Raw genomic sequence first — 26,684 nt, 5'->3', positions numbered from 1 at the left:
TTCAAATTACCTATTTTACTATATTTTTACTGTTTGAAAATTGACTAACACTATTCCTATTCCTATCCATTAACGCGCTCCGTTGCAATTTGTGCATATGTGACTTCATGTTAACATTCATTAATTGAATAGTTCTACCCTCGTCCCCTCATACTTGAACCCCCACTGTCTCCATTCTTAGACATCCCCCTGCCTCACTCTTTGGTTTCTCCCTTCTTCGGCCTGCCGGAGAATCTACCGTTTGCTGCAGCTGTGACGTAGGTCGAGTTCGAGAATTTGAAGATGATGCTGAACAACAATCCAAAATGCAAAAAGTAAATAAGGAAAGGGGTGGAAAAAAAGGTCGGAAAGATGAGAGAGAGAGGTAGGTCGGTATTGAAAGTGAGAGCGAGAAGGCATATTGCCCGTGTTCAGATCCGCCATTGTAGCGGCGGCGGCGATGACCCCCTTCAAACGAAAACAGAGGAGCGCTGCTGCAACTTCCGTCTAAAACCGGTCTGCAACCTGTAACTTCCGCTCCGTTGCAACTTTTATCTTAGACGTATGAAGCTCGGAGAATGAAATAGTCGTCGTCGTACGGCCGAGGCAATAATGGAAACCAACATTGGTTCCCCTTCGTTCTCCGAGGACGAACCCAGCAAGATCAATGCCATTACTGAATCCCTTCGTTCTCCGAGTCGGTGGAGACCCACAGAAAAATGGTGGCAACAAATGCTATTCCGGAGTCATCGATAGAATATCCAGGGCCTATGGATCCAAAGCCTATTCCTAGTCCAGGTCCGTGATCGAAGTCCGAGCCTATTCCTTTTCCATTTACAGACCAAAGATGCTGAAGGGGAAAATGAGATTCAACGAATGCTTGACGCTGCTATCTATCTATCATATTCAGAGTTAGCACGAGCTATTTGGTATCCCCAATAGCTGCTCTTAATAAAAACGAAAAGAGTTTGATCTGCGTAGACTTTAGATAACTTAACAAAGAAAGTGACAAAGAAGGCCTTCCCGTTGCCGTTCCAAGATGTGATAGCTTAGGTTTACTTACCACTATGAATCATACGCTTCGCTTGCTGCTTTTCAGCCTACTCTTGCACCTCCGCTTGCTGGATGGATTTGAGTAAGTGCCAGTAGTCTCGCCTTCCTTTCTGAGTGTATAAGAGCAAGTCTCCTTGAGATCACTAAGAGCCACTGATTTCAGCATTTCTTTTCCTTTTTTCTTATTTTCTTTTGAAAATTTGAAGAAGAATAAAGAGTAAAATAATCTTTTCGCCTTCACAAGAATTTGTATCACTTTGGGTTCTAAGGTCGAGTCCTCGACTCCGACGACGTGAAACCAGCAAAAAGTAACAGAAGCTCCGGTGGCTGGAGATGAAAGAGCTGTCTCTCCTGGTCAAGGTTTCGGATGAAGAAACCCGGCGCCACCAAAACCGTCCCCATCGATGCTCCTTACCATGACGAAGCAACCGACATTAAAGATGTCGTAGACCGGCGGTATCGAACGGTGGATGAGTCAAATCAAAGACTCAGCGAGGTACAACTTTGCCATCATGGGATTGCACACCGTCTCCATGCCATGAATTTGAAATCGACGGTAAATGTGAAAACCTCGTTCTCATAGTTGGCCAGATGGTTGACACGTTGGAATCGCTGAGCAGCCAAAACTTCCTAATGAACGTCTGGCCATTGTAAAGAATGTAATAGCTTGACGAACATTGACCTTTGGCCTTTGCAGAGACATGTCTCCTCTTCCCGCAAAGGGACTGTAAGGGGAGATAACGTCTTCCACTATTTCCAATTATTTTGGTACGTTTTCCCTCTTCGGTTTCTCTTTCGGAATCGAGGATGAACACTGTAACTTCCGCTATTTCCGATTATTCTGGTACGTTCTCCCTCTTCGGTTTCTCTCTCGAAACCGAGGAAGAACACTGTAACTTCCACTATTTTGGTACATTATTTTCGATTATTTTGGTACGCTGAGACACTCTCCCACTATGTTTCTCCCTGTTCGAGTTCTCCCTCAAACCCTTAGTCCTTCGTACCCTATCCTCCACGAAGACGTTATCTCCCACGAACTGGTCCATTTGAGGATGAACTCTCCCACGAACTCTCCAACAATTTCTCTCACGAATGGGGAGTGCAGTTATCTCGAAATCTATATAAATGGAATTTGTCCACGCCTTGGAGTATGCACAACTCCCATTTGTGAAACAGCAACTCGATCAAAGAAGCAGGGGATTTTCGAGAGGTAATGTTCTGCCCAATCCTGTTTCAAAATTCTTAATTTAACAGCAATGATTATCTACCAGAATAATGTATCTATGGTAAATATCTTGATTTATTTTTTTGGATTGGAAATGGTTAAATATTTTGAGATTGTCACTGTGTGTATCTTTGGTGCAGTTTGTGCTTATTTGGCTTTCTGTGAAAGGTTTGGACTTGGCTTCTTATTTTAGGAGTTAGATGACAAAGGTTTGGACTTGGCTTCTTATTTTAGGAGTTAGATGACAAAGGTTTGGACTTGGCAATGATTATCTACCAGAATGATGTATCTACCCTTCAGCTTTTGCAGTAATAAATATAGACTTGCAAATTGTCCATTATTCTGGTAGATATTCATTATCGGGTACCTGTCAATTAGTTGGGTGAATGTGAACCTCTTCAGCTTTAGACAATTCAATCAGTTCAGTGATCTAATATTAATCTGGGGTTACTTCATTATCAATTAATAACTATTGAGGTAGTAAGAACTAAGAAGAAAAGACTACTACTTTTCATTCATAACAGACCAAGCCTCCTGTTTGATAATCTACCAAGTTAACATATATAATTTAATTTTCAGGTATGACTCAACTATAAACCATGCCAAATTTTAATTAAGGCAAAACCAACATTGGTAGGTTTAGTTAAGTGCAGGCTGGCAAGAAATTCCAAGGTTTGCCACCTTTAGGTTGTGTGTTTTTCATTTGAAAGAAAAGGTAGGGAAAGGTTGGGAAACCGATTCAGGTAGGTGCAGACAGGCTTAGCTAGGATCGCATTACAGCAGATCTGGTTTTGTATAGTTTAAATTTTACCTTGCTTAATAATTCAATCGGGGGATGATGCTGAAGCCTCTTGGAAGTTGAAAAGCTTTAGTGTCCCACCTTGTCAGATTTGATTTTATAAACTGAGGATGCAGCCTGCATAGGCCTTTCTAATGTCTTTAAATGAAACTCCTAAGAAGAATGTGAAAATAATTCAGTAGATTAGTTATTCTCAGACCAGCTGTATCCCTGATACAACAATATGATACTGAAAATGTCAAATAGAGAAGCAATGAAAACAAATGTTAATTATGGTGATTGTAAATGATAGGGCTGATGCTTTAGCCACAAGTGATCTGAACAACACTATTTTACGGTTGATGGTGATTGCACAAACCTTATGGAGGCAGTTCAGAGAGACAAGTAGTAGAACAACACTATTTTACAGTGATCCTCATGTAAAACTGCTAAGAAACACCTTAATTATACATGATTACTTTGTCCTCTGCCTCATGAAGCAAAATTGACTACTTGCGTAAGTTGCAAGTTGTATCTAACTGTACTTCTAGGAGTTATTGATTTACTTCAACTATTAACATCAGCCCACTTGCAGAAACATCAATTATATTAATCACTAATTAATAAATTAATCATTACTCATTTCCAATAAATAACAACAAATAATTTACCGTTTTTTCTTTACTATAATCATTATAGTTGAAAAACAGTCCTAGATGTATGGGACTATGCAAGAAAACCAGAAAACTAAGAAGAGAATATTAGAGAAGAAGAGAGAGAGAGAGAGAGCTACGGCAAGGAGAGTTAGAGGATGAGGAGTTCGAACTAATCCTCCCTCTAACACTCTAATACTCTTTTATTAAGTTAATCTTTGAGTAATTATAAGAGAGGTCCTTAGTTGGACAAGAAATTACAAAAAAAGGAACATAGAAGAGTATGGGCCCAGAATAAGGCCCATTACAGAGAAGAACATAAAGATAATATAAAGTAACAGCCTATGGGCCATTCGGCCCATCTTCTCTATACTCCCCCTCAAGCTGAGTATAGATGTTAATCATGCCCAACTTGCTAGTGTCATGCTGAAGCCTTGCCTTGGGGGAAGACCTTTGGTGAGGAAATCAGCTAATTGTTCTTCAAAGGTAATGAACGGAAAACACATTTCACCTGAAGAGACTCTTTCTCGAATAAAGTGTCTATCAACCTCAATATGTTTAGTTCGATCATGTTGTACGGGGTTGTGGGCAATGTTGATGGCAGCCTGATTATCACAGTACAACATCATTGGCTTGTCATAATCAATCCCGAGTTCTTCCATCAATGACCTTAGCCACAACAGTTCAGAGACTCCATGTGCCATGGCCTTGTATTCTGCTTCTGCTGAGGATCGGGCCACAACTGATTGTTTCTTGCTCTTCCAAGAGACAACATTACCAGCCACCAGACTGCAATACCCTGAAGTGGATCTTCTGTCATCAATATTTCTAGCCCAGTCAGCATCAGTATAGGCTTCGAGTTTCAGATGTCCATGCTTGGTAAACAAAATCCCTTTTCCCGGAGAGCCTTTCAAATAGCACAAAACTCGTTCTGCAGTTGCCATATGAGTATCTCTAGGTGCATGCATGTATTGGCTGATACAGCTAACAACATATGTAATATCTGGCCGAGTCATGCACAGGTACAGAAGCTTCTCAAGAAGTCTCTGAAAAACCCCTTTGTTTTCTAACAATGTCTCATCTGAAGCAGACAGTTTGTGACTCATATCAATAGGAGTTGTAGCTGGTCTAGCACCCATCTTCCCAGTTTCAGAGAGCAAGTCAAGGACATACTTCCTTTGGGAGATAAGAATCCCATTCTTGGATCTAGCAACTTCAATGCCAAAGAAGTATCTCAATTCCCCCAGATCCTTAATCTCAAATTCTGTACGAAGGAAAGACTTAAGAGCACGAATTCCTGAGGCATCATTACCAGTCACAACAATGTCATCAACATACACAATAAGATAGACTGCCAGGGATTCATTTCTCTTCACACAAATAGTATGATCTGATTGTGTCTGTGTAGCCAAATTTAACAAGTGCTGTTCTAAATTTCTCAAACCATGCTCTATGAGACTGTTTGAGGCCATAAAGAGATTTCTTCAATTTGCATACCTTTCCTTGCATCTCATTTCTATACATTCCTGGAGGGAGAGACATATAGACTTCCTCATGTAAGTCACCATTCAGAAATGCATTCTTTACATCCAACTAATAAAGGGGTCAATCAAAGTGAGCTGCCAGAGATAAGAGAACTCTCACAGATGTCATTTTCGCAACAGGAGCACAGGTCTCCAAGTAATCAATCCCATACGTCTGTGTGTACCCTTTGGCAACCAGTCTGCCTTATACCTCTCAATAGTCCCATCAACCCGGTATTTAATGGTAAAGACCCACTTGCAACCAACCGGATCCTTCCCTTCAGGCAAATCCACCACTTCTCAAGTATCATTTTTGTGTAGGGCATCCATCTCAGATTGCATGGCATCTCTCTATTTTGGAATCTTAAGAGATTCTGACACAGATCTAGGAATAGGGTTAGAAGCAACTGAAGAGAGATAGGCAAAGTATGAAGGAGAAAGTAGGTCATAAGAAAGGTGTTTGGAAATGCAGTGTGCAGTGCACTTCCGTTTTCCTTTCCTGATAGCAATAGGAACATCAAGATCCGAGAAAGATGGTTCCAAAGAGGTTAAAACAACACCTGTTGTCTCATTTGCGATTGGAAGTGTATGAGGCTCATTTGTTGTAAGAGAAACAACCTGCTCATTCCTAGACCTTTGCCTTTGATACACCTTGGAATTGTGGGTAGGACGAGGAGGTAAAGAGATAGGAGTACTAGGACAAGAAGAATGAAGTGACTAGTTCTTCCTTGATTCATTTTGTGAGGACACAGGCCTATCAAGAGACTCAACTGGGACAGGGAGAGGAAGAGCAAACACTTGTGACAAACTCTCCCCCTGTTGACAATGTCCTTCCTGAGAGGATCCATAAAAAGGAGAAAGTTCATCAAAGGTAACATCCATGGAGACATATTGAGTGTCAGTCTTTGGATCAAAACAACAATAACCCTTTTGTGTGGGGGAATAACCAAGGAAGATGCATTTGTGGGCTTTTGGTTCAAACTTATGTCTCTGGACACTTGGAATGTGAACATAACAGGTGCAACTAAACGCACGGAGAGGAATCGGGAATGGATCATTGTCTGGATGAAGAAGACTAAAGGGGGATTTAAACCCTAGAACCCTAGATGGCATACAGTTTATGAGATAGGTAGCAGTGAGAACAACATCACTCCAAAATCTTGTGGGAACATGTGAGGCAAACAAAAGGCTCATTGTAACTTCAACAATATGCCTATTTTTTCTTTCAGCAACTCCATTCTGTTAAGGGGTTCTAACATAGGAACTTTGATGAACAACTCCCATGTCAGAGAGATACAAGGATAAACTCTTCTCAAAATACTCTTTAGCATTGTTAGATCTGAAAATCTTGATTATGATATTAAACTGAGTTAAAACAAATTCATGAAATTGCCTCACAAGTCTTAGAACTTCTTCACGAGATTTCATTAGGTATATCCAAGTGAATCTAGAAAAGTCATCAATAAGCAGGATGAAATATCTGTAGGCCCTCATAGAAGATAAGTGGTAAGGCCCCCACACATCAGAGTGCACAATATTAAAAAGAGAAGATGATCATTTATTGCCCAAAGGGTAACTGTTTCTATAATGCTTTGATAACTGACAAGACTCACAATTAAGACTGGACACATTGACTCCCTTAAACAGTTCAGGAAATAGATGACTTAAAGCAGAAAAAGACAAATGACCCAAACGACAATGACTCAACATGATTCGACTGGCTGACTCTGACAAGGTAGATCCAAATGTAGCATTCTTAGGATGATCAATGCATTGTCCAGGAGTGTCAAGCATGTATATTCCATTCGCTTCATGGCCACTCCCAATCACCTTTCGAGACTTCAGGTCCTGAGAAACACAATGAGAAGGAAAAAAATGTTACACAACAATTCAATGATTTGGTTAAGCTACTTACAGATAACAAATTAGTATTCAATCTAGGTACATGAAGGGTGGAGGATAGGAGTAAAGAGTTTGCAGTCTTGATAGTTCCCTTTCCAAAAATAGTGGCAAGAGAGCCATCAGCTAAGGTGATTTTGTCATGACCAGGAAGCAAATCATATGAAACAAACAAAGTAGAAAGATTGGTCATGTGATCAGAAGCACCTGAGTCTATGATCCAAGGGATCTTAGGATTACCTGAGGTGGTTGCATGGTTAGCAAAAGCCTTTATACCTGAGTGAGCAAATGCAGTGGTGCTTGAATTTTCTGAAGGGTTGGATGATGAGGTCACTCCTTCAAGATGGCTGATCATCTTTCCAAACTATTCATACTCAGCCTTCATGGCTGCCAATTGTGCACAGGCGGACTCAATTTCAGCATCTATACCTGTGGCTGCATTTGCACTCCCTGTCTTCCTACCATCATTTTTCTTCTGAAATCGAGCAGGAACAAGTCCGGGATGTAATTTCCAGTACTTGTCCTTGGTGTGCTTTGGCTTCTTGTAGTATTCATAGACAACCTCTTTCTTTCCAGTGCCACTGGGAGCCCCTATAACTCCTTTGGGTTTAACCCCCATATTTGCAAATGCATTAGTGCCAACTCCTTGTACCTGTACCTGTCTTCTGCTTTCTTAACTACTGACTAAAGCATATGCTTGTGATAGTGAGACACTTTCCTTGGACAGAATATTTTGTTTTGTGATGTCATATTTAGGGTTTAGCCCAGTTAGTAACTCAAAAACCCTGTTCCTTTCAACTAATTTCCGGTAGGTCTCTGCATCATTGGGAGTATCCCATGTCACTGCCTCTATTAGATCAATTTCTTGCCACAGAGATTTCAAGGTGGAGAAATATGCTGCAAGGGATTTCTCCCCCTGTCTCAGATTCTTCACATTACTCCTTAGTTTATAGGCTCTGGCTACATTCAGTTTTTGGGAGTACGTTTCTGCAGCACTATCCCAGATTTCCTTAGCCGAATTCATCCAGTGATAATGCTGATTAATCTATGGCTGCATTGAATTTACAAGCCACCCAATCACTGTGTAATTCTCTTGCACCCATTTCTCATAAGAGGGATCATCCACTGGGGGAGCTTTCTTGCTCCCAGAGATAAACCCCCACTTTCCTCTATTGAAAATATGAATTTTTACGGATTGTGACCAGGCCAAATAATTGGTTCCATCCAGTTTAACTATAGTTACAGCCAACAAGGAATCAGTTGTAGTTCCAGAAGTATGTCCATATTCAGCAGTACTCTTGTTCTCAATTTCTGAGAAGTCTATTATGTAACAACTTCAATTAGGGTTTCGGCAAGCCACCAATAGTATACTGATTTTAAAGAACTCAGATTGAGTTGAATCAACAACAAACACAACAACTCACAAACTCAGTTCAGGCCTGATAGCCGTGAGAACCAAGTTCGGTGGCAGCACTTTCAAGAAGAAGAAGGCCTGATTCAGCCTTCAAGGAACAATCAGCCGACTTCCAAACACTATGTATTCTTGGTTCCCAACAATATTTCCCCAAAGAGAACAAAAAATATAATTCACAGTACTTAAGAGGCCTTTTTACAAACACTATGTATGCAGCAATCAACACTTCACTGTTAACTAGCATAAATCACTTCAAAAACACTCCGTATAGGTCCAAGTAGCTGAACTAAAGTAGAGACTCGTACCACTGAGCCCAAACAAGTTTCGGCCACTTGGCAGTCCAATAAGATAAGAAAATAACCCAGAAATCTCTAAGTAAAACCAGTCCAACAACAGCTGAACAGTAGAGCAGATATAGAGGAGTTTCAAGTACTTTAATAGCTCCTCAAATCAGAAAAATAACCCAGCAACAACTCAGCAATAACTGAAGCAACTTACAGTCGTATGAATCTCTGATTTGAGCTTCAAATCAGGCCGAACAATCTATCTCTCTGATTCTTCCTGGTTACCGAACTAATCTCCAAGCGAATAGAGTCTTGGGCACCCTTCAATGACCTCCAAGAGTCAGGCAAGTGAGTCTAAACTTCCAGCCCTAAAACACCCTCATGCAGTCGGCTGGACTACAACCACATGAGAGCCACACCAGCCTCAGTCTCGCTCTGATACCAAGTTGAAAAACAGTCCTAGAAGTATGGGACTGTGCAAGAAAACCAGAAAACTAACAAGAGAAGATTAGAGAAGAAGAGAGAGAGAGAGAGAGCTGTGGCAAGGAGAGTTAGAGGATGAGTTCGAACTAATCCGCTCTCTAACACACTAATACTCTTTTATTAAGTTAATATTTGAGTAATTACAAGAAAGGTCCTTTGTTGGACAAGAAATTACAAAAAAAGGAACATAGAAGAGTATGGGCCCAGAATAAGGCCCATTACAGAGAAGAACATAAAGATAATATAAAGTAACAGCCTATGGGCCATTCGGCCCATCTTCTCTACAATTATTAATCATTATTATTTTCCAATAAATAACAGAAAATAACAACAAGACTATAGTAATACAATACAATACACACTCTTAACTCAATCTCTACACAAAATACAGCTTGTCCATATCAGTTGAATAGATAAGTGAGCAATATGATATAGGAGTAATTTTGCTTTCCCTCAAGCCCTCTAGGACGGGATTCATCACTTGGAGACTTGGAGATGATATAGTAACATTGTTCTAAAGACCCCAAGCAATACAAGAGTTTTGTTTAAGAATAATGTGATCATCTCTACAACTGTCTCTCTTCATGTGTCTGCCTTTGCCTTGAGTTTTCTACACATAGCCTGCTTTTATCTGTCAAACTTAATCCACCTACAATCATGTAGAAACCAGGAGGAGATTGATCACTTATAGGTAATTTACTATAACTTGCTTTGATCTATCAAACTGAACCCACCTACAAATCATGTAGAAATTAGGAGACTGATAACTTGAAGTCTTGGAGAACCACCTCCATCTTCTTCGCTGATCAGACAAAGAACGTGAACTTTCTCATGAACTTCCTTCCCATCCCCCAGTTCACTATCCACCCCTTCATTGTTCATTTGTTCTCCTATGAACCAGTCAGAAGCAACTCCACTGAAATAGAAAAACTTTTTTGAATTGGCAAATCAGCATCCTTCTGAGCCTCTGAGTTGTCACAGGCCACGGGAGATTCAACACCCTCTTGATCACAAGTCCCAGGGAATTGATCACCCACAGCAATGCTCCAACAACCACCAGAACCACCACCATCCTCCACAACATCTTGAACAATCTTCCTGTTACCTCCTGTATCAGAAATAAAGTTGGTGGATTTCCATTTGTGGGATACCTAAGAGCAAATTCCTCTGGCACTTTACTGCAAATATTCCAAAAAATCCTTCATGGTCAAGTTCATTGATGAGTAAGGTTTGATTTTACCTTCTACTGTGCTACACAATATACAAATCTTATTGCAAGATTATGTAAATCACCTTAGAGCTTCAGCACTCAAAATTTGTTCAGGGGGTATCCATCCATCAATATTCATTAGGTCTAACCAATGTCAAATGATGTCCAAGCAGATTCGGATATCCCAACACCTTTCCAAGGTAAAGATTCTCATAAGTGCACAAAATAAATCAATGAGGTAAATGATATCACTGTAGAACTCCCAAACTAAAAAAGTAAGCACTTGAAGATGAAGGAAATAAAACACCATTTCAATAAATTCTGAGAATAGGAGGTGACTAACCAGATCATTAATTGATGGAAACCTTCATCCCATAAGAACCCCCTTGGGAAGAATGATCTGCTTGGAACAGCTGTATAAAGTTCTGCTGGCCAATATGGAACAAAGTTATGACCATTTTTAATCTGCAAAAGCAAACACTCAGTCTGATTTATCAAGGTATATGATGAAAATTACAAAGCAGATGAGGTTGCTTCAACAAAACCTCATCTCAACAATTTGCTTTGGTTTAAACCACACAATGAAGCAGGAATGCATCAGGATATAATAGCTAATCCAGATAAAAGAGAAGAAATTCAGATGGAAAAATCCCTTTGTCTAGCTATATGCATGTACTAATGAGTTGACGGCTAGGTTCCAAAATAATTTTAAATGTCTCCAACAGATCTGTTTTAGGTAATAACTTAAACTTACAAATCAGAGTGATAATCACTTATTCAGAAAATTGACAATTCTGCATATAACAACTCCTTTTACATACAACTAAAATTGAACCATCAAGCTCCTGTGTCAGAACCTTATTCAAGGAATAAGGCAATAAAAGTTTCTAACAAGTGGGAGAAGTTTTGTTTCTAAGGGATTCCAAAAAATGCAGCTTCCACATATATGGTTAGGCAGGTTAGGCAGTAAACAGTGACATGCAGCTCCAACTTAATGATAAATGAAAATTACAGAATTTCACAACTTACATTTGAATCTTTTGGAATGGCAACATTTGACTGGCCATAGAAGTAGCCAATTCCACCCAACAGATTTCCAATAGCAGCCCTACCAACAATAATTGATTCAGAATCAACCTGAATATTCAATACGATGACTTTAGATTAATTCATTTAATTTTATTAGAAAGAGGCAAGAAAGGAGATTACAATGGGTGATAAGGCATCAACCCCAAAAAGAAGAAAAAGTCCTGTCAACTTGCAAATGGGTGCAGATAGGCTTACCTAGGCCAGCATTAGAGGCTCAAGCTGTTCATTTTCATAAAAAAAGAACAGCATATAACTTTAAAAGTTAAACTAGAATATAGAACGTATTTTTAAATCTTGGGCCTTTTAGAGCTTTCAACTTGCAAAACCAGACCTTTCCAACAAATTCAGGAATTCATCTTCAAAGCACATGATAAGCTGATGACTTCCCATCACTTCCAAACGGAACAGTCACAAGTTTGGAAAGCAGCTCCAGGCTCCCAAACCATATTTCTCACACCATGCTTAAACTGAATTATCCTCCTCCATTGTTCATCCTACTGTTCACAAAACCTTACAGAACAAGTATCACTATGAGCTTCCTAAGGTCAATTGAATTTTGCTATAGAACTTTGTAGTTTCCAAAACTTTCAACTATTAAATTACCAAACCTCTCCCTGCAACTTTCCAAACAAAAACTTTCAATTGAACTTTTTCCTTGATGATGGTGTAGTTTCTTGTTCAACCCAACTTTGAAAATGCAGATACTTCGTCATTCAGTGATGATATTTTGTCAACTTTAGATGATGCCAGACCAGCAGGTAAATGACTGAAAAAACTTCCCTAGTTCAAAAGTGAGGTTTCTGTGAATATCCAAGAGAAAGCAGGGGCTATTGTCTAGGTTTCTGAAATTGCAACAACAGGTCATTGTAAGCAAATTAATCTAAATGACCAAAATGATGAAATAAATAAGGAAACAAATAGGTTGGGGAGGATCACTATGAAGGTAGAAAGCTATATTACCCAGATATGGCAAGGGCATGGCAGGAAATGGCATCGGCCATGTCCAGAAACCTGAACTTTTATAGTTGTAAAGTTTTTCCTGTTCCTTTTGGATAGTCAATGGAAACATTGAACTTTATTGAAGAAAAGAGAATTTCCTTACCACAAAAAATTCTGATAGCAAGTTATTTAATACAAAACAGCCCAAGGCTGACCAGACCAACTTGCATTTATAATTACCATCTTTACACATCATTCCCCAGCCCAGAAATTCCCTACAAAGATTCTCCTGTGCAACCCCTATTATTGCTAAAGAATCGACCAATCAATTAGCAGCTCTTCAGACCCACCTGAGGGAGCAGTTCATGCTGCTACTGATTTTTCTTGCTTCTCCAGAGTAGAAACCTGTATACCCAAGGTGTCTCTTCCCCTAACCTCAGCCAAAGAAAAGCATACTAGGCAGCCACCTTAAACAATCAGGTCTGTCCAGATGTTCATGGAAGCAAATGTTAGACCTTGAGTGAAAGTTAGCAGATTGACATACACCACTGGCCCCCATTATCTCTCACCACTCCTATGCCTAATGCATCTTGGTTGCCTAGATCACCAATTATAACACCTTTTAATTTTTCATATAACAAAATACAATTTGTTATTCTCACTATGGTGATAACTACCCAGCCACCCAGGAATATTTTTGAGAAAGGCAGACTTTCATTAAAATAAAAAAAGGGGGGATGTACATTTTATTCTTTTTTCTCGAGTATTCTTGTAGTACTCTAACCTCTAGGGTCCATAAAATGGATGCCCTTGTGCAATGCCATACAATTTTCTGCCTTTTTAGGTAATAAAAGAACAAACGTGCAGGGAAAAATAAGATATTTAAAGGAGATGTCCATGATGCCCCAAAGAGGAAAAAGTGGTTCCATACCTGCAATGCAAGCTAATAAGTCAATAAGAGGTGGTTTATCCTTTCTACTTTAACCTTACTGGGCATCTCTACTTGTACCTAACCACTGGCATTCAACCTGATTAAGACTGATCCAATCCTAACCCAATAGGGTCGGGTAAAAGCCGGTTTACCACTTAACCCAACCCAAGCCACTGACACCCTACTCATATCCCTATAACTTGACAATTGGCATCCCCCTTTCCTTTATGGATCTCATGTGCTTTGCACCAAAAAAAAAGATTCTTCAAATATTAAGGACACCTCTAGCATCCCTGAGCCTGAAAGAAACCAATTCCTATTTTGTGATAAAAAGCTTTGGAGTCTGAAGGTTGTTCTCTATGATTATAATTCAAGAAACGAAATGCTTATGCTTTCAAGCTCTTTCTTTGGCTTCTCCGTTTTCTGGAATACCACCATCTCCAAGTAAAAACAAAATCAAATCATCCTAAGAGTTTCTACTACAGAAAGAATGTCCAAAGAAATATTTGACTATAAGTGAAATATATTAACCCACTTTCAAGAGTCAAAACACACATAGGTATGCATGCATGAGTAAAAGGTACGTACATATGTTACCCAGATATAGCAGGGACAACTGGACAAGGCTGGACAAGGTGTAGAAAAATTGATATATCCAAAACATTATACCACCCTTAATACAGGTATTTGGTTATTTATTATCTGTACAAAATATCTAAATGAACATAGCTATGAAAGGATGTAGAATATACAGAAAGTGCAGCCACAGCATGGGCACTGAGAAGTTTCTGTGCTCGTTGGATAACAATACATAGTAGCAATTGGAGAGAGGAAATTCGCTAGGAATTGTCTTAGATTCACTCAGCTTGCAAGTTGGGACAAGCAACTATAAAGTTGGGGTGTTCTTTAATGATTCCCACTTTGTTTTTATCCATCACCAAGTTGTAATTTGACTTGAATTGGATTAGAGAATATGCATGAATATGAGGAGGAACATCAATATCCAACATGAGAAAAGAGACATTGTCTTTATTCTTCCCCTGTAAATAACCGATATTGGTTTTTGTCCAGACCTGTTGCCCAGAGTTCTTGTTATGAGCTTCAAAAGTTGGTCAAAGAAGAAGAGATTGTAAGTTACAGATACATAGAGCCATAGACCTTCAACGAACCATGAAATGATAGATGCATACTGTTTTTGGCTTATATAAAGGATTAAGTACCTTCTTTCTATTGACCCTTAAAAAATAAAGTAGATGAATTGTAAGAAACAGGGAGAAAATATGGTAAAACAATTGTCCAGCAATCCAAAAACTGGTTTATCTTTGTCTTAACTTGAAAAGAAAAATGAAACATAAAATTTTCCCCCCTCCCCTCCACCCCCAAAAGTGGCAGTATCAAGACTTATCTGTTCAAATGGGAAGAAAAGAAATACATTATCATGAATTGGGAATTAGAATAGGGGGCGAGTTCAGGGTCTTCATACCATAAGTATCTATGTGGGCTCACCATATCTTGTCCAAGAGATTCAACTTTAGTCCTTTTTTTTCATTAAAGTGACTGTTCTTCCAAGTCTAAATCCCCCCTTTCAAGTTTATGTTTAGAATCACAATATCTATGTGGGCTCACCATATCTTGCCCACCTCCTACAGACTTCATTCTCCAGTTTTATGGCAGCTGCTATAGTATACTAGATCACAGACGTCAGGCTGGTATAGGTGGCAGAATTTTCACGTCTCTATGCACTCAAGTTTGTTCCTACAATGGTTCCACTGGAGAGGCTGAAGTGGTTGAAGCTAAGGTACAGGCCTTGCTAACGGGGCTGAGGTGTGTAAAATCCTTGAACATCTCTTTGTTTGTGGAGGAAGGTGATTCAAAGGTGGTCATAAGCTGGATGTTAAATCATCAGGAGGGGCCTTGGAGATTCTCTCATCAGATCAATGAAATCAGTGTTATTCAATCTCAGATCCATTGTGTCTTCAGTTGGATTCCTAGGAATTTGAACTCAGTAGCAGATACTCTTGTGTAATCTGGGGTGGGTAGGGACTTTTTTTGCAGCAATATAGAACATCCTCTTTAATGGGTAGGAAAGGCTTTTTGTTTCGTTATTGTTTTGCTTCTGATTGATCATTATCATATATATCTTGTATATCCTTCCCTTCTTTTAATGAAAGTTTCCTTTTCTCAAAAATAAGGGTACTCCTTGCAGACCGGCCAAAGGATCAGACTCTTATGTATGATTCCTTCCTTGTTCCTCTGTGAGTACCAGAGTCACAATTAATGGGACAGGGAGGTTTCTTGAGTTTACTTTTTTCTTTGAATTGTTCTAGGAGCCTAAAGCTGGGTCTGGGCTAGTACTCTTGAATTTATAATTAACTTGGCCTTGGTGAGAAAACAGCTTTTAATGTAATCTTTCCCTCATTCTTCTTTGATTTTCATTAGTCTGGATATAACCTTACACAGGGTTACCCAGGAGTTCCATTCTTCAGATTCAGCCTCATGATTTGAATGTTCTGTTCCGGCATTTGGATTATCCCTTTGACCATTTTTTGTAGCCTTAGCCTTCTAGGAACCTGATGGCAGTTTTGATGAACTATTTTTTTTACAGGTAGCTTTAGAAGATTTATTGATTTTAATGAAAGAATGCTATTCAAGCAATCCCTTTTTGTTTGGCTAGCTGCAACTTCTCAGCCCCATACTTTTCAGTTTACATACAATAATTAATTGCTCCAATATAAATGAAAATTATCTCCATTTTCTCTTTCAATGTGTACCAATACTGCTTTGCTCCTTGCACTTCATCCTGTAGCCATCTTTTTATTACTTTCAAGTCCACTTTCAGCACTATGTTTTTGAACTTAGCCTGCTCAAATATACTGTTAATATTTACTATATTTATAATTATAAAAAATACTGAATATACTGTTAGCTTGGAGCCTAAAGCTGGGTCAAATATACTGAAGATACTGTTAGCTTGTAGCCTGCTAAAATATACTGTTAAAATGCTATATTTACTGTAATTATCGAATATACTGAAGATACTGTTAATTAATAAAATATTGTTAATTATTAAAATATTGTTTATCAAATATATTGTTAAAATACTATATTTACTGTAGTTATCAAATATATTGAAAATAGTATTAAATATTAATGAAAACACTGTTAATAAATACTGCCAAATGAAGAACTGGGTCGTTCCATTTGGGTCTGCTCCAAAAGTATATACTCCAGATGAAGGATATTCTGCACTTCTCCATTATGTCAGAAAATGATTATGTTTGCTGTTCAAATTCCGCCCAAGTTTCATGCCTGGTAAAAATGTATCAGTGGGATAATCAAAGCTCTGCCATAAAACCACTTGCTTATCTGAATTTTCTTATACCAATATAATATTTCCATCATCCGAAAGCTTTACACTTGTATTACTTCTGGTAGCAGAACCATAAGTTATCATGATATACCCACCTCTCCTGTCCATTACACAAAATGTGCTTTCATAATCCATTAGATTATGGAATATCATACAAGTTTCCCTTCATTGTTGATCATCAAAATCCCTGAAGAATCTATAACAGGTCTGTCCCTGGTAGCAACCCATACTACTGTTTTCACAGGTACTCTATTATACCATATTCCAACATAGCGATTCTTAAGGTTCAAGTTGGGACCGAAGAAGCCGAGTTCAAAGTGGCCTCCTGCAGAAACTAAAGTATGGCCGTCTTTGATCTGTTGGCCATTTGTTATTGTGTCTGGGCTAACGGTGTAAAATACCAATCTAATATCCATCAGTTCATGGTCTCTGCTGACTAAACTCAAGTCTGCTCCAAGTGGTTCATTTTCTTCATTCTTCTTGCTCTGAGATCAACTGATCAAAGTAACCTTCATTCCAAAAACCTTAGCTAATGTTTCTCTTGATTTGTTAAGAAATGGAAAACATATCATGTGCTTTTACCCACACTTTTGGCTTTATGCCCCATTTAATGGCATTTATTGAATCATTTTCCATGACAACACATGGTGGCTTTGTTTTCCTATCTGGGAATCTATAAAGAAGGCATTAACTTAGTTTTAGTATCGTCTGCACAATCAGTAGGGAAACACTAAGACCAAAACATACCATAATTAGATTTGAAGACCACCCATATTTTTCAAGGTGCCAAGGCAATACTAAGCAACAGGGGAGTGCCTTATTGCCTAGGTGATGGTTTTCTTTTTCTTATTCTTTTGTTTTTTTTGAATAAAATCCATGAGGACCAACCCAACCATTGTTCCAAGTCATAGAAGAATTATTTTTATATTTTTTGTTAAAATAATATAAATTATAAACATATAGAAATACACAAAATAATGCTGGATTAAAAACATATAAAAATACACAAAAAAAATTGCATGCCTTTAATGCAGCATAATTACTTTTTCTTTGTTGCTGGATTTATTTTCCCTTATGGGGGGCACCTGATGGTTGTCAAGTAGCCATATTTGAAACCAACATTATACATACCACTGGAACAGACATATCAAAGAGTTCAAAACAATTATGCTAATGCTTCATCAACTGAGTCATATAGTATGACAAAGTACATGCTTTAACAAAATTCAGAATCCCAGAAAGCTATAACCGTATCTGTGCCATATATTAAATCTATATGTAGCGAAAAGAATTCTAACACCTACTAAAGGGCATTCTTAATAAGGAAGGCATTTGGGATGACTTCCCTTTCAACAACGATCATGGAATTCATTAATTTTTTGATAATTAGGAATAATTGTTTTGAATTAATATTTAACATTACAGATTTCATTGTTCTAGACATTATTTTTATATCTCCTTTTAGTCCTTTAAAATCCAGATTTTGTGAAGTTCATTGTCCATCAGCTGATTTACCCAACCTATTTTGAAGATATATTGACAAGGTTAGTACCATCTTCTTTCAAGGGCTCATTGTATTAAGGTTTCATTAGCTCCTTTACACATGTCAAGACCCCATTTCATTTTGTTCGACCCTAACAAAATGCTATAGAGCATTGAAAAATACACACGGTTATACTATGATACTTCTATGGTGTTCTGAAAGACATAGGCCTTGAAGACTGGACCAGGCCCAGGTTTATATTTCAGGCTTGGGGTCTGCGGGTTGGGCCTGGGCTATAACCCTTATTATAGGTGCTAAGCTCAGTTTGGCGCAGCCCCGCCCAGCCCCTAACTCCTTGGTTTCAGCACAACTTTGTTGGATAACAGCATTGAATGTCGTAAGATAGCATTGAACTTAATAATAAGCATGTGCTAGAGTATATTTATAAAAATTTAAAACCAACTAAAAAATGGCATAGACCATAGAGGTAAAGTAGGAACCTAACATCTTTAGTCAAGATTGGGAAATTCTAGGTCTCCGGAATCCCAGCATCAGAAGTTGGGATGGGGGTCATACTTCCGGAAATGAAGAAACTCTAAAAACAAATAAAGATTCCTATGTTGCAGACTTGGTGATGAAGAAATAAAGTTCCCACAGGTCTCAGTGGAGTAAAACCAGTCGTTGGAGGGAACAAGTCTCAGTTCCACAAAGCCAAAGGTCTCACCCCGGAATTATGGCTTCTCTTCAAGCTATCCTCGTAAAACTTTCAGACTCTCAGCATTTACTTTGTGAGGTACTTCTCCCTTGTGACCATCCAATAGAAAATTTTGAATTTTGAAGGGGCAGCAATTCCCCAAATGGTCTTATTCGATACAACAACATGAAGTTTAGCAAGATTCGGGTGTTGCAATCCAGAAATCATGCTAATCTCATTTACAAATTCACTTTCCTTGCTTTGATTTAGAAGAAAGGAGTAATGGCATGCAAATAAACCCAACTGATATTTTACCAAACATTGTATAGGCTGTGTAAGTAGGGTACCTTGTAAACAGATCCAAAACCACCTTCTCCAATCTTGTTTACTGCATGAAAGTTGTTGGTTGCATCTTTATTTTGACTTAAGGTAAAGGAACCTATTTGCAGATCTAGCCCTCTTAAATCTATGCAATGAGCCAGGTAAGAGAATGCTGATTATTGAAGAGTCACTTTGGTGCTTTGCATCTACATGACATACTTTGATTAATGACAGAAGCATAAATTTTCAAATACAAAATGAAATAATAATAATCCAAGTTCTCTTGAGGGAAATTTTTTCAGGTTTATTTAAATTTATCAATTTCATATTATCTATAGTAAATTTAATACCAAATGTCCATGAAATTGCAAGAGACCCAAATTGTTTATGCTAAAACCGGTATATGGGTTTGACATTTAACTTGGCACTGCATTTCCTACACATAGAATGCCTTTTTATACCATCATTCTTCACTATCATCATTGTAGATAGCTTTTTGTTCCAATTTGCTTCATGATTTTTTCTCTATTCATAAAATGGTAAAAACTAAAAAGCCCCTTTCCCCAATTGCTGTTGCAGATATAGAGGGAACAGGGTAGGTTTAGTGATAATAGTTTGACAATTCATATTTTTCGTTAGTGTTTTAGGGAAAAAGCTACATTATATTGACACTTCAAGGGTGGGGTTGAGGAGTGAATGAGTATGTTTAGGAGTAACATTTAATGATCGGTTTTTTTCTCCAATTTTTATTTTGAATGTGTATATTTTGCATTTCGTAGTATCTCCCTTGTTTTGACTACGATTAACGTGCACATAATGGTTTATGCAAGATCAGTGCCGAAATTTATAACCTGTACACTGATCACATTGAAGGTGAATCGAATATATGTGTAGATTAGTTATGTTAAATCTGTTGTAGCTAAGGGTGCAGGTAATAAATTTTATTGCTTTTCTTTTATTTTCCTCTCTCCTTTCCTGCCCTTCAATGGTGATAGGTAAAAGGTTTGAACTCCTAGAGAATTTTTCCCTCTCTTTGGTTGTTACTATATATTACCTTCAAGTTCACAATTCTTTGCAGTTTGTTTGGATGTTAGTCCTCCAGTATACCATTTAGATAAAGGATTTGGCTCAGGAAGTAACAATTGGCTGGTTTACATTGGTTGGTTCATCCTTCAAATAATCCATGAAAATGGGTTCTCAAGTATATCAGAATTTGAAGGGTGTGATAAAAAAGATGTATGGTCAAGATGCCACGAATGTTGGTGACTAAGGAGGCTTTGCTCCTAACATTCAGGAGAACAAGGAAGGTCTTGAGTTTCTCAATACAGCCATTGGTAAATCTGGTAACACAGTCCAGGTTGTTATTGGCATGGATGTTGCCACTTCTGAATTTTATCAGAAGGACAAAATGTATGACCTAAACTTCAAGGAAGATAATAATAATGGCTCACAGAAGATCTCTGGAGATGCCCTCAAGGATCTCTACAAATCATTTGTTTCTGAATACCCAATTGTATCCATTGATTATCCATTTGACCAAGATGAGTGGGAACACTACAACAAGCTAACATGTGAAATTGGAGAACAAGCGCAGATTGTGGGAGATGATCTCTTGGTTACCAACCCAAAGAGGATTCAGAAAGCCGTCAAAGAGAAGGCATGCAATGCTCTTCTTCTCAACGTCAACCAAATTCGTACTCTGACCGAGATCATTGAAAAGTTTACAAATTCTTAAATAGTATTGGCCTTCTAAAGGATGGATGCTTTAGAGGGTCATAATTGATCGATCATTTCAAGCAGGGAAGCATGTGTAATTGGCACATATATGCTACTCTCGGGTACCTGCTCTTGGTTCTCTCTCTCTTACAGTATGTCTTAAAACACATCTCTGCTTTGTTCAATTTTATAAAATGATTAAAACAGTGTTCCCCAGTTTGAATTTGTTATAGCTCTTTGCAAGCCGAATATAAATCAAGCAAGTAACTGTAAATTTAGAATTTCATAGGTCTAAAGCTGTGTCAGTTTACTAGGCTTACACAGAATTGTAACAGATCCAATAACAATGTCAGATGACACAGAAGATAAATGGTTACTGAGACTCATATTAGAAACCATGAGTTTCACTATATTTAACTATATTGAACTTTGGTTTTCAGATACTCCGAAGGTGGAACCCCCAAGGCCTCCCACAGAAGGGTATTTTGACATAGTTATAGATAATGATAGCATTCAGCGTCTCGACATTTCACCAGTAATTAGCTCACTTTCATCAGGTAGGTAAGCATCCGTTTGTGACTTCTTACTCTGTGAGGCTTCAGCCCAAGAATCTGAACTCTTTATGTTCACTGAAAACTGTTTTTCCAAATTTACATATTTTAACTTGTAATGGAATTTCCAAGAATTCCACCGGGAAAATGCCTGCAGATGGTGTCTGTGCAGAGCCAAAAGAGCTTCTTGAACGGAAAGTTGGTTTTACAACAAATTATACAAGAGATGGTCCATATGATCCACGTGAACTATCTGAATTCCCAGATATAAGACTATGATTTGTGAGGCTTGATTCTTCTTATCCATGGTTGCTTGTTGTATTGGACTGGCGGGCCAGAGCACTTCCTCGCTATGCAGCCATGTTGGTTCCTCACCAGGTACTGCATTACTGATTAAGTTGATTAACTTATTTGCTTGCTAGACAATTCATTAGATTCCTAAGGTCCCAAGTTTCTTTTGGCAGATGAGCATGAGAATGGGTGTTGTATTCAACCCAGAGGCATTGGAATTCTTTGCAATGTAGAAAGCTTTTAATGTGTACTCTTGGTTGAAGCAACATAAAATTCAAAAGTCCAAGTTGAAGACAAGGGACATGGGTAGAATGCTTGGATTTGATATAGGGGATGAATTGTTTGATCTGATTGATGCACACCTCATTTCTCCATTGTAAGCTGAGAATTTCTGTAGTTTCAATATGTGGGACCTTGCATGAAAATCCAATTCCCAGCAAATTTGTGAAGCTCGTAAGTACTGGCATTGAGGACATTGAATTTGAGAAAGTTAAGAGTGGAAGGACAACAGAGAAGTGAATGCAATCCTTTTCAATAACAAGTAGAGTGTTTTGATGACTGAAGTATTATATTGCTCTTCACACTCCAAAAAAAAAAAGACAACAAAAGAAGAATAGGTATCATTTTGTTTGACAGAGTATAATATAATTCAAAAAAAATTTCTTTTATTCAATCATTTATATAGTAGTTAACAAATATTTTTGTTCATTTCTAAATTTCCTCGATTGCCAAAAAGCTTTATTAAATTTCTCTCAATTTATCCAATGGTTGAAACTCCATATCTACATTTAACATTGAAAGTGGGGTGGCTTCTTTTAAGCCTCTTAATTATCAGCTGATAGCCATAGGCAAATTGTATTCCAAATCTGCACTTATTTACAGATTTTAATTATCAGTCCTCATACTCTAAGATAGACATGACTGCAATTCCAAGCCCTTTCCTTCTCCCTAAAACTTCTTCCTTCCCATCTGAAGTGGTGCTAATGCTTGCCCTCTTTCTACATTTCAAAGGATCAAAATAAAAAATTATGAAATAAAACAAACATATCTCTCCCTATTGCCTAAGCAATAATAATTCTGAATTTTTGCTTTAATGTGATCGGTGTACAGATTATAATGATAATGCTTAACTTCTGTTGTCACATGAATATTGTTAAGCTGAAGTGAAGGCTATTCTAATTATTTCATTGGTGCAAGTAGATAGGTTTACCTCTGGGAATGAGGGCCTAGATCAATCATGTGGGGGGTGGCTTGCCAATTGCTTTAATGATGTGGAGATGCATTTTAGCTCTGATGATATGTATGCTTCTTTCAACTTTACATTTTTATGCAATCAGTTTGCACCTTCATTTGAATAATTTTTCTTTCGATGTGCATGGGCTGCAGCAATTTGTCTGGATTGCTTGATGAGCAACTTGATATTTCAGGTATTTCATATAACTTCATTCAATTAATCAATAATTTGATTTATTTAATGCTATGTTAACTAAAAATTTTCGACATATAATATTTTTCTCCCTAGAGTTCTGCAACACCCCTCCTGAAGTAGAAGAACCTAATATTGTGCAAGAATGTGCGACCCCATCTCCAAGGAATGTTTTTGAAGGTACTAATCTGTTTGCAGTCTTTAATTTTACTTTGTCCTGTTCAGATTTCAAAAGATTTCAATTTTAGAGTTCCTATTTGACATATATAGGAAGGAAATTGTACATGCGGATGCCCACAAAACTTGCTTCTTCTGTGCTTATCCATTTGCCCTCATTAAACCCTGTGGGATCCATGTAAATGTAACTCTGAATGACATAAACCAGAGGATACACACACCACCATCAAAGTCAAAGCACAATATTGATGATGACTCTTATGCTTCTTACCCCACTTCAGCCTTTTCCGGAAAGCCTTTAGTTGTTAAAACCAAAATTCGCATGGAAGGAGGCAAAGGTAGCATTACAAATGATGAAAGGTGATTTGGCCCGACCTAGTAAAAAGGGGACACGTGGACGCGATCTGACCAAGAGATGACAGTTCAGCCCGACATGCCTAGTTCGCAACAGTTGAGCTCGGACACCCAACCACTTCAGCATTAAACCACCTCAGGAGATGGCCACCTTGGACTCAAGGCACTTTGGCATTTAGTCCAGTTCGGAACTAAAATGTATCACCTCGGGGATACTGACCCAGACCACTACGTGGCGACCCCAAGAATCTCTCCAATAGACCTCGAACCTCGCGGAATCACACCGCATAACGGTGAGCCTTATCTCCTCCCCGCTCGGTTTAGGAGGAATTGATAAGCCTTATCAGTTGGTAACATTATCGGAAACGGATCCCATCGTGACAAAGATCCCGGAACCGATTTGCAAAACCCGCGAGGACTCAACTATATAAAGGCTCTAACCTCGAGGGCACAAGGTACGCGTGATTTCTCAGCTCTCTAGCTCTCTACATTTCCAAAGCTATTTTAGCTCGCAAACAACTTACTAACTTAAGCATCGGAGCAACCTCGCCGGGCTAGCCGCCCCGGGTTCTTGTCTCATTTTGCAGATTTACCTACCTCGTTGTCCGACTGGAAGCCAGATCATCCTCCAACAGGGAGCGGTCAGATTGTGTAACATGAAATAATGAGAACCAAAAGCTAAACGTATAAGTTTTCTTTTATTTCCACCCCGTTTTCTGTGGCTTCTCTCCCCATTATTTTTGTTGTGAGGGTTATTTTGTTTAATTTCTGAGGCCAGTTTAAAAGTTGACGTTGGGGCTTTTTGAAGGATAGTTGTTGGTATTCATCCAACAATTTAATGTGTTTATATTAAAGTGGTTTTTAGGAGTGAGATCGCAGCTGATGTTTATGTATGCAATTCAAAACTAGAGCAAGGATCTTAATGTCTTTGGCAAGTTATAATTGTGCTTTCACCATATTTCATAATGTGCAAAGTTCAGAGTACCTTTACTCGGTTAATCTTGTAGCCTTGTTATGTCTTTGTGCTCCTTATTAGTTTTACAAATATTTTGCTATGCTACTTTGATGTTTGTTATAAGATCTGTTTGGACTTTTCAAGGGAAAAATAAGATGAGATTTGGCTGTTTGAGGACTATAAAATCATGACGATAAATCTTGTCCAGAACTTGGTCTTATGGACTTCATTTGGTTCTTATAGAATATAAAAAAGTGAGAAAGTAGAAGAATGTAAAGAATAGGAGGAAAGAAAATATTTCTTTTCTTGAAAACGCTTAATTGGGCAAAAACATGGCAATTTCGAAATAGTTGCAGGGATGGGGCCCACTACTGTGGGTTCTCTCCACTCTTCTTTTTTTTTTATTTTTTTCTTTTTTTGAGAAATGGGTTTTATCTACTTTCGTAGGCTGACCAAATGCTTATTTTAGGACTTTCATGGTAAAATCTAGAACATTTCTCATTCTCTCATTTTCTGGACAATCAAACTTGTTGATGTAGTCACAAGAAAATTGCTGAGAAACATAGTATGCCATCATTAACTATAAGTCCATCTATGTTTATTGACCAAAAGTTGCACTATGATTGAAAGTTGTGTAAATATTCAGTGAAGGGAAAATTTAGGAGAAGGTTAAATACATTGGCAATCAACAAATGGCTTCCATTATAGTCCTTTGGATTAGTGTTTTTGATCTAGAGTCAGGTTCATATTACCATCAACACAACCTTATTCAGCTTGGATGTTCTTCAATAAATGTTCTTGCTCTTGCAAATTATGCTTGTGCCTTGAACAGTTATAAGAACACCCCAGCTATAATTCAAGATACAGATTGACCAGAATCCACTATTTATAAATAAAAAAAATTGTTCATTTGTTCAATCATTTATATAGTACTTAACAAATAATTTTATTAATTTCTAAACTTTATTGTTTTCCACAAAACATTATTAAATTTCTCTCTATTAATCCAATGGTATTCCATATCTACTTCCATTTAAGCATTATAATTATAAGTGCAACGCACGTGCCCTTTTACTAATTTGTATAAATGTCCAAGAGCCCAACTTGTGACGGTTCTTGGTAAGTTAAAACTAAGTATATATAGGGTTGGGTTAACTGGGGCATGCCTTTATTTAGAATATAGATCAACCAACATGCATATGAACCAGATATTAAAGACCGATAACTTTAGCTTTTGGTGGTTATAATTACCTAAACTATTTTCTCTTCCTCCTCAAAGACAATAAGACCAAAGGCTACAATTATCAAAATTACAAAAATAAAAAATAGCTAAGAAATCAATAGTGTGAAACAATTGATACTTGTTGATATTGATGGTCCAATGTTGCCTTGTGTAGCCATTGAAGAAGGCTTACATGTCTGAATTGTTGCCAGCATAATTTCAAATAAATTAAACCATATAGTCATTGGGGAATGAATTGAAGAAGGCCCACACTTTTAAGAATCTAAACACAATGAATTTCCAGGAACAAGTACAAACTTAAAAACGTGTGGGGTCTTAGAACAAAAAGTTTTCAATGCACAAGTTATAGTTAGGATTAGAGGCATTCAGAATCCACACCAAAATATAAAACCACATCAACCAAGGGATTGTATCAACAAACATGTACCATAGGCTCAGTTTGGAAGGAGTATAAATACAAATATGTACAGTACAAATACATACAAAATAAAACAAAATGCAAGATTATGCACTCTACATATTTGTATTTGTACTCCTTATGAACTGAGACATAGGCTTAGTTCTGAAAAGAGTATAAATACAAATATAAGGTTTATAATACAATATATAAGGTTTTGCATTGTACATATTTATATTTGTACTA

The 26,684-nt window shown here is 37.9% G+C and overlaps 1 pseudogene across 1 annotated transcript; it reads left to right on the top strand.

Annotated features, from left to right (window-relative positions):
- Positions 1-76: 76 nt before the first annotated feature.
- LOC148879249 (protein XRI1-like) lies at positions 77-24,741 on the top strand (annotated as a pseudogene). Its single transcript, XR_016104157.1, has 7 exons — positions 77-2,242; positions 2,398-21,166; positions 21,485-21,973; positions 23,087-23,186; positions 23,273-23,313; positions 23,409-23,492; positions 23,583-24,741. The product of XR_016104157.1 is annotated as a protein XRI1-like (transcript).
- Positions 24,742-26,684: the final 1,943 nt, after the last annotated feature.

Source organism: Nelumbo lutea, chromosome 1 (genome assembly GCF_056320005.1).
Source record: "Nelumbo lutea isolate HS-2025 chromosome 1, American lotus-T2T, whole genome shotgun sequence".
Taxonomy (NCBI): Eukaryota; Viridiplantae; Streptophyta; class Magnoliopsida; order Proteales; family Nelumbonaceae; genus Nelumbo; species Nelumbo lutea.
The sequence above is the reverse complement of the archived record's forward strand: the minus strand, read 5'-3'. Positions and strand labels throughout refer to the sequence as shown.